The sequence below is a fragment of the Pristis pectinata genome, chromosome 4 (assembly GCF_009764475.1).
Source record: "Pristis pectinata isolate sPriPec2 chromosome 4, sPriPec2.1.pri, whole genome shotgun sequence".
Classification (NCBI taxonomy): domain Eukaryota; kingdom Metazoa; phylum Chordata; class Chondrichthyes; order Rhinopristiformes; family Pristidae; genus Pristis; species Pristis pectinata.
This window is the reverse complement of record NC_067408.1, coordinates 74,538,478-74,547,432: the sequence shown is the minus strand read 5'-3', so window position 1 is coordinate 74,547,432 and position 8,955 is coordinate 74,538,478. Positions and strand designations below refer to the sequence as shown.

General features: G+C 41.6%; 1 protein-coding gene across 1 annotated transcript in view; it reads left to right on the top strand.

Moving 5' to 3' along the window:
* The first annotated feature begins 6,887 nt into the window (after positions 1-6,887).
* The window catches only part of ccdc191 (coiled-coil domain containing 191), a 55,626-nt gene continuing 53,558 nt past the window's right edge, over positions 6,888-8,955 (top strand). Inside the window, exon 1 of the mRNA XM_052014453.1 lies at positions 6,888-6,971. The gene's annotated coding sequence lies outside the window, so the exon portion shown is untranslated. The remainder of the gene's footprint in view (positions 6,972-8,955) is intronic.

The window sequence follows — 8,955 nt, the reverse complement described above, 5'->3', positions numbered from 1 at the left end:
CGGCATTATCTTACAGAGAAACAAAGGACTCCAGCAGCGTGGTGTTTTTCATCATTGTCTTATAAACTCCAGTGAAGGTTACTCAACTAAACCTGGTCTGCATACTGATCTGCATCCCAAAATATTTGCTTAAGGATCACTGCGCTGCACGCAAATGATAGTTTCAGCAAAAGGCCTGCTACTACGAGATATAATACAATAATTCCAAGCAAGCTTGTTACCAAACTCCGAGACCTACGACTCAACACCTCACTCTGTAACTAGATCCTTGACTTTCTAACAAACAGACCACAATCAGTGAGGACAGGCAGCAATACCTCCGGCACGATTATTCTCAACACTGGTGCCCCACAAGGCTGCGTCCTCAGCCCTCTACTCCCTATACATTCACGACTGTGTAGCCAGATTCTGCTCTAACCCCATCTACAAGTTTGCAGATGATACCACCATTGTAGGCCATATCTCAAACAGTGATGAGTCAGAGTACAGGAAGGAGATAGCTTAGTGGAATGGTGTCATGACAACAACCTTTCCCTCAAAGGGAAACAAAACAAAAGAGCTGGTCATTGACTTCAGGAAAGGGGGTGGTGTACATGCACCTGTCTACATCAATGGTGCTGGGTTCGAGAGGGTTGCGAGCTTGAAGTTCCTGGGTGTGAACATCACCAACAGTCTGTCCTAGTCAAATCACGTAGATGCCACGGCCAAGAAAGCTCACCAGCGCCTCTATTTCCTCAGGAGACTAAAGAAATTTGGTTTGTCCCCTTTGACTCTCACCAACTCTTACAGATGCACCATTGAAAGCATCCTATCTGGATGTATCACGGCTTGGTACGACAACTGCTCTGCCCAGGACCGCAAGAAGCTGCAGAGAGTTGTGGCCCAGCCCAGTGCATCACAGACACCAGCCTTCCCTCCTTGGACTCTGTCTTTACCTCTCGTTGTCTTGGTGTAGCAGTCAGCATAATCAAAGACCCCACCCACCCAGGACATTCTCTCCTCTCTCCTCTTCCATCAGGTAGAAGATACAGGTGCCTGAGGGCACATACCACCAGACTTAAGGACAGCTTCCACCCCACTGTGATAAGACTATTGAATGGTTCCCTTATACAATAAGATGGACTATGACCTCACGATCTACCTTGTTGTGACCTTGCACCTTATTGCACTGCACTCTCTCTGTAGCTGTGACACTTTACTCTGTACTGTTACTGTTTTTACCTGTACTACATCAATGCACTTCGTACTAACTCAATGTAACTGCACTGTGTAATGAATTGACCTGTACGATTGGTTTGTAAGACAAGCTTTTCACTGTACCTCAGTACAAGTGACAATAATAAACCAATACCAATAAACTAATACCATATAAGTACATTGAGTGAGAGCTGGACTAGGTCCTAGGGTTCTCAAGCCTCCTCCACTATTCCATAAGATCATCGTGGACCTGATCTAGGTCGCAATTCCACTTTCCTGCCTGATCCTCGTGACCTCTGATTCCTCTCAAAAATATCTGCCCATCTCATCCTTGAATAATTCAACCTCCACAGCTCTCAGAGAATCCCAAAGATTCAAGTCAGTCTGAGAAAAGAAACTCCTCATCACCACTGTTAAATAGGTGACCTCTTCTGAAACTGCTCCTTAGTTCTAGTTACCACTTTCCCACTGAGATGAAATATTCTTATTGCACTGCACTCTCTCTGAAATTTCTATCCCACAAAGCCCCCCTCAGAATCTTATTTTTAAAGTAAGATTATCTCTCAAACTTTAGTAGGTACCCAGGCTAGATCTGGGAGATGAGAGAGGATGAGTGAGTGGGTAGCCTGTTTGAGGGTGGGGATGATGGTGTCCAGTCAGATATTGAGAGAATGTAAATGTATCCATTTTCACAATGTGATATGTTATATTTTAACATTTTTTCAAGTGTATTGTTGCATAACCTGTGTTGTCATTGCACTTCCTAGAACTAAAAAAGACTTAGCAGAACAAAAAAGTTTTTAACTCAAATTTTACAGAAACTGTCATTTATACTGGTAAATTTATGGATCGTCAGCTAATATAGCCAAGTGCTTCACCCAATCACATTACATAACATAGAATGTATGTGTATTGGATGCCTTTATTGTCACTGATGTTATAAAGGTCTAAGAAAATTGTTCTGAGTATTGCAAAATGTGGGCTTATTGCATGGCTTGATGCTGCACTATAAGAACACAGATGAAAGTCCCTGATTTTCATGTTTTGTGACATGCTGGTCAGTATGATATTGAGCAGAACACTGTGTATTTGTAGAAGAATGTCCAGTAAGGCAAACAAGAAGTAGTTAACTCCCCACTATCATAGTCATTTATACAGATTGAAAATAGGCCAATTGGCCCACCATATCCACGTCACTGGGCACCCATCCATATTAATCCCATCTTCCAGCAAATGGCCCATAGCCTTCAATGCCTCGACGATTCAACTGCTCATCTAGACACCTCTTAAATGCTGCTTGCGACTCTGCTTCCACCAGTCTCTCAGACAGTGCATTCCAGGTACTCATCACTCCCTGGTGAGAAAAGTCCCCTCAGATCCCCTCTAAATCTCTTACCCCTTACCCTAAATCTATGTCCTCTGGTTTTATTCACCTCTGATAAGAGGAAAGATTCCTGCAGTCTACCTATCTATACCCTTCATAATTTTATATACCTCAAACATGTCTTAACCTCCTCTCTGCCAGGGAAAACAGACCTAGCCTCTCTAGTCTCTCTTCATACCTAAAACGCTCCATCCCAGGCAACATCCTGGTGAATCTTCTCAGCACCCTCCAGCACTATCACATCTTTCTTCTGGTGTGGTGAACTGCAGGTGGTACTCCAGCTGAGGTCTGACCAATGCTTTATAAAGTTGGAGTATAACCTCCCTGCTCTTGAATTCAATGCCCTGACAAATGAAGGCAGGTATCCCATATGCCTTCCTAACCACATTACCTACCTGTGTTGCCACCTTCAAGGATCTTTGAACACACAGAGTTCCCTCTTTTTTCAATAATCCCTAAGACCTTACCATTCTTGGTATATATCCTGGCCTCATTAATGCTCCCAAATGCATCACTTCACATTTATTGGGACTAAACGCCATTTGCCATTTCTTGCTCATTTCACCATCACATCAATATCTCCCATACCCTAAGACTGCCCTCCACACTGTCAACAACTCCACCAATCTCAGTGTCATCTGTGAATTTACTGATCATGCCACCTACATCCACATCATTCAAGCATATTATAAACAGCAAAGGTCCCAGCACTGATCCCTGTGGACACTACTAGTCACAGGCCTCCAATCACAAAAGCAACCCTGTACCATCGCCCTCTATCTCCTATTGCCAAGCCAATTTTGGATTTAATTTGCCAACTTGCCCTAGATCCCATGGGCCCCAATCTTTTGAATCAGTCTCCTATGTTGGACCTTGTTGAAGGTGCTGCTGAAGACAATGTAAAACTGCACTGACCTCATTAATACGCTTTGTTACCTCCTCAAAAAATTCAAAGAATCTGATTTTTTTGGGGTGGATAGAGGTAATCATTGTTAGGTGTTGTAAGACATAGGATATTTCTCAGGAATTATGTGGATAGCAGGCATTAATACAAATGAGAACAAGTCTTCAAAAAAACTGTTCAAATGTAAATTACAAGATGTAATCAGTTTTGAAATCAAAAGGACAGCTTTGTAAACAAACAGTACCATCTGCAGAGCATGGGCAACTGGCCCACAGCAGGAGGCTGCTCTAGAGATGTGGTTTGCAAACTGACATGACCGTGAGATGTTCTTGCATGCATTGGCCAAATATAATACAAGAGAGCTATTTTATTTGACCTACATCAAATCAGGCATCAGATATCTTCAACTAAGTTATTTTGCATCATTGTGGTAGAGATCAAGGAAGTTTCCAGACCAGATTTATTTTGTCACTTAGCACATTAAATATGGTCATAGCCATATTTGCTCTATCAATAAATTGGATATTTGTGTTCCCAGTGAGTCAGTCCTCAAAACACTAATTTTGGGTGTTAGGGTTCTCTGTCCTAAGAGGCTTTTAGACCATCCATGTGAATTACTTTGTCCATACAAAGGTATTTGAACATTCAGAGGTGTCTTGTCAGTTACAGTGTGCTCCCTTTGTTAGCATGTAATTCAACCATTAGTCAGACTCAAAACACCAAAGTAAACAATGTCATTGCAGCTATTGAAATTGTATTGAATTACCTGCTGTTATTTTTGTCCTTAGAGTATAAAAACCCAATGTAGCTTGAATTCAGAGAGATTCAACAGACAGTGTCTCTAAGAGAATGCCTGTTTGTCATGTTGAATAAAGATCTTTTGTATCTATCAGCTTCAATCTCTGCGTGGCTTAAACACAATGGCAAGAGTCATCATAGTTTCTCCCAGATAAGAGTTTACATTAAGACTAAAAGTGTGGATTTTTAATGAGAGCAGGTAAAACATGTTTGAAGGTAAATTAACTTGGCCTTTTTTTTGCACTAGCTTGCCTACATGATTCTTAAACATTATTTTTTCTTTGTAGGTCAGGCAAAATATGTGGAAAGAGAACCAGAGGTAGGTCTAAGACCCTTCATCAGTGCTGCCTCACCTACTGAGTGTTTCTGGAATTTTCTGTTTTCATTTCCGGTTTCCAGCATCTGCAGTTTTTAATGATTTTCTTATCTTTGTCAGTTAATAGATTTGAACATCTCTAACCCAGATTTTAAATAGTATATGTACCAAAATCAGAAGCTGTGATTGTGGCCAGTTTTAATTCTTCATTTGTACTTTGGCAAGAAAATCACAAGGAGGATTGGGATGGAGATTAAGGTGAATAGGGAACAAATCTTTTTATTGGTTTCTTAATAGTTAGGAGACAAATTATAGATGACAACCAAAAACAAACAAAAGAAGAGATAAGTAGGCATCTGGTTGTTAATATCCTATAAGAAAGATAATATATCCATTAAAGATTTTAAGAGGGGGAAGTGAAAGACATTTGGAATTGAAAGCTGTAAAAGAGTTAGGAACCAAATAGGATCAAATGAACAGCTCTTTCAGGGAGTTGGCTCAAGCACCAAGGCTTTAATGTCTATCAAAAATGACTGTTCTGATGAACAATCATGAATCTTTTGGATTTTTTTGTCTCTCTTTCCTCAGATGCTGCCTGACTTGCTGGGTACATCTGGCATTTTCAGTTTATTTTGCTCATGTTTCCATTGTCTACAGTATTTTTGTCTTGTGTTAATATCTATTTTATGTGCTGTAAAATTCTGATTGATGATTTTTTTGTGAGAATGATGAGACTGACAACCATAGTGTAAATAATTCTTGATTTTATTCATTTGTTAGATCCTCCAGGAATACTATATATATAGATCATCTGGAAATAATATCTTTCATGCCATCCCAAAGTGTTTTGAATTCTAATCAAATTTGTAAAGCAGGATAAATAGCACAGTTTAAAAGCCTCAGAAACAAATAAGAAATTATGATCAAATCTTTTGTGTTTTTGATGGGGGAGTAAATGATGGATAAGACATGGAAGGAAAATCTGCCCAACTTTGAAATCTTGGCATCTTTGACGGTGTAGTGCTTTTTCAGTACTGCATTGAAGCATTAGCCTGAGGTTTGTGCTCATGTCCCTGCTGGGACTTGGACTTATACCTTTCTAACCCAGAAGCATCATCATCGTTTCAGAGTCTACAGAACATCTTCTGTTTTGTGTTTCCAGTACTAGCATGCATTCAAGCCATGATACTCCCGATGTAGTGAGAGGGACAATGGACCAATAATGGATATGGGTTGTCAGCCTACCCCAGAAATAAAGATAAAGAGGTCAAGGAAAGGAAGGCATGAGTCAGGGATGGATCATGTGATGGCTAGCATCCGAGAGAATGGGTCTTTCACTTACTATCCACAAAAGAAATGTCCTTCTCCCACCTCAACACTGCTGTCTGACAATAAAGGTCCAGCATGTGAAGTGGAAATGTGGACCACTTCCTTTGAGTGCCACCTCTCCATGAAAGCAGGTATTGATGGCAAAACTCAACATCTATTGTCTTCAGTGCACCAGTACTGCCTTTGACTGCCTGAGGAAAAGACTTTGAAGATCAGGTAGCATCTGAATGACCTGGATATATATAATCTACAAAGCACTGAGAACTCTATCATAAATTATGGAAGGAGTAAGCCAACTCCCCCAAAGGACATGCTCACCTGCCCCATCAAACACCTCCTGCCCCACCCAATGTTGAGCCTGGAAGTTATGCATTAGCACCATTAGCCACACCAAAAGATACAGAAGTCATCCATGATTTTGAGGGATTGACTCAGAAGAAGGTGAAAGAAGGCCACAAATTGACAATATTTTTCCATAGGAAGAAGAGGAAACTGCCCCAATTTATCCATCAGTTATGCACTGGTGGGCAAAAAGGGTTCAGGGTGGACTGGTTCAACCTGTGGAAGTCGTTGAAGGGGCGAAATGTTCATAGCAAGGCAGGAGCATTCATGAATGGTGACGTTCGTTGCCATAAACCTCTGATTCACTATTATAAGTTTCAATTTCCACACGCTCAAAGACCGCCCTCGGTTTAAAGTTAATATTTCGGGTTTGATGTTTCGTTGCAGCCGTTGCTCGTTGCCATAGTGATAGCAGGCCAGGTGGCGCCTGCGGGCATACTGGATGTTGGGAGTTGTAGTTGGGAAGTTGTTTCCGTCGCCCGGTGTCGGCGGGTCCATCCGCGGGGAGAACTCCAAGTCCCGGTGTCCCGCACTGCCGACTGGCCGGTCAACAGCAGGCGAGGGGAGGGGAGGGGTGCTTTTCAAATTAAGTTGTTTGAAATAAACGCCCGAAGATGTTGGGAGAGGGCGAGGAGTTGAGGCGTGATAGGTCTGGGCTTTTCCGCTGGAAGCGGTTCACCAAGCACCAAAATGGAGCAAAGGTAGCCGAGCGATGGACTTTTGTGGGGCATTTGGAAAGTTACCTGGGGTGGGGTTTCTACAAATGTGACTCTCTGCCATCGTAATTCCCCAACCGTTGCTGCCCTATTGCTTGCAGGTGGAACATTAATGCCAGTTTCTTTTGTCTCCTTCCCCTGTCTCATTCCTTCTAATAGTCTTTCCTTAGTCCTTTTAACACTTTTTCCACTGCGTTTTATAGCTTGTTCTTTCCATCCAAGTCCTGTTCGTAGTTTAACAGGTTAGATACTGTAAGGAGTAGCAAATGTGGCCCCACTATTCAAGAAAGCGGAGAGAAAACAAGAAATTACCGACTTGTTAGACTAAGATCAGTAGTAGGGAAAATACACAATTAAGGATATAATAATGGAAGTAAGCAATTGTATCTTGGAAATGTGAAATGAGTTTATGAAAGGGAAATTGTTTTTAACTAAACAATTGCTCTTTAAGAATGTGACTGGTAGAATGGATGAGGGGAAGCCAATCAATGTGATGTATCATAACTCCATAAGTTTTAAGATAGTTATGGATGAGACTGGACTGTGGGGGCGGGAGAGAATGCTAAATTGGGGGAAGACTAATTACAACAGTATTCGGCAGAAGCTGGGGAGAATAGATCGGGAGCAGCTGTTATTAGGTAAGTCCATATGTGTCAAGCGGGAGTCGTTTAAAGGGTAGCTGGTCAGAATTTAGAACTATCATGTTTCTGTGAGGGAGAAAAGGATTGCAAGGTTCAGGGACGTTGGGTGATGCAAGATGTTGTAAATTTAGTTAAAAAGTAGAAAGAAGTATATGTGACATTTCGGAAGCTGAACTCGGGCAGAGTCTTTCATGAATATAAAGGAAACAGGAAAGAACTTAAATAGGGAATCAGGGGGGCTTTAAGAGGTCGTGAAATGTACTTGGTAAGTAGGATCAAGAAGAATCCCAAGGCATTTTATACATATATTGAAAACAAAAAGGTAGCTAGGGAGAATGTAGGACCACTTGAGGACAAAGGAGGGAATTTATGCCTGAAGACTGAGGAAGTTGTCAAGATACTAAATGAGTACTTTGCATTGGTATTCACTAAAGGGAAGGATATGGGGGATAGTGAGATCAGGGAGGGGTATGCTGATATTCTAGAGCATGTTGATATCAAGAAAAGAGGACGTGTTCAGTCTTTTGAAGAACATTAAGATGGATAAATCCCTAGAGCTTGACGGGATCAATCCCAGGTTATTGAGGAAGATGAGAGAGGTGTCCTCTTTAGCCACAGGCAAAGTCAGTGAGGACTGGAGAATACCCAGTGTTGTTCCTTTGTTTAAAAGGGGCAGTAGGGAAAATCTGGCAAATTATAGGCCAGTGAGCCTTGCGTCAGTGGGTGGGAAATTATTGGAGCATACTCTTGGGGTTAGGATTTACTCTCATCTGGAAAAGCATGGACATTAAGGATTGTCAGCATGGCTTTGTGTGTGGGAGGTCACGTCTTACATACTTGATTTTTTTTGAGGTGGTGACAAAGATGATTGATAAGTGTAGGGCAGTGGATGTTGTCTACATCAACTTAAAAGCATTTGACAAGGTCCCTCATGGCAGGCTGATCCAGAAGATTAAGGCACATGGAATCCACAGAGACTTGACAACTTGGATTCAAAATTGGCTTGGCAAAGATGATTGAAGGTAGTGGTTGAGGAGTGTTATTCTGAGTGGAGGTCTGTGATCAGTGGTGTTCCACAGGGATCAATGCTGAGACCTCTGTTGTTTATGATATATATCAATGATTTGAATGAAAATGTAGTCGGGCCGATTAGTACATTTCCAGATGACTCGAAAATTGGCAGAGTTGTGGATAGTGAGGAAGGTTGTCAAAAGATATAGCAAGATGAATATCATTTGGAAGTATTGTCAGAGAAATGACGGATGGAATTTAATCCCAATAAGTGTGAGCACTCGCACTTCTGGAGGTCAAGATGTGAGGGGAAAGTA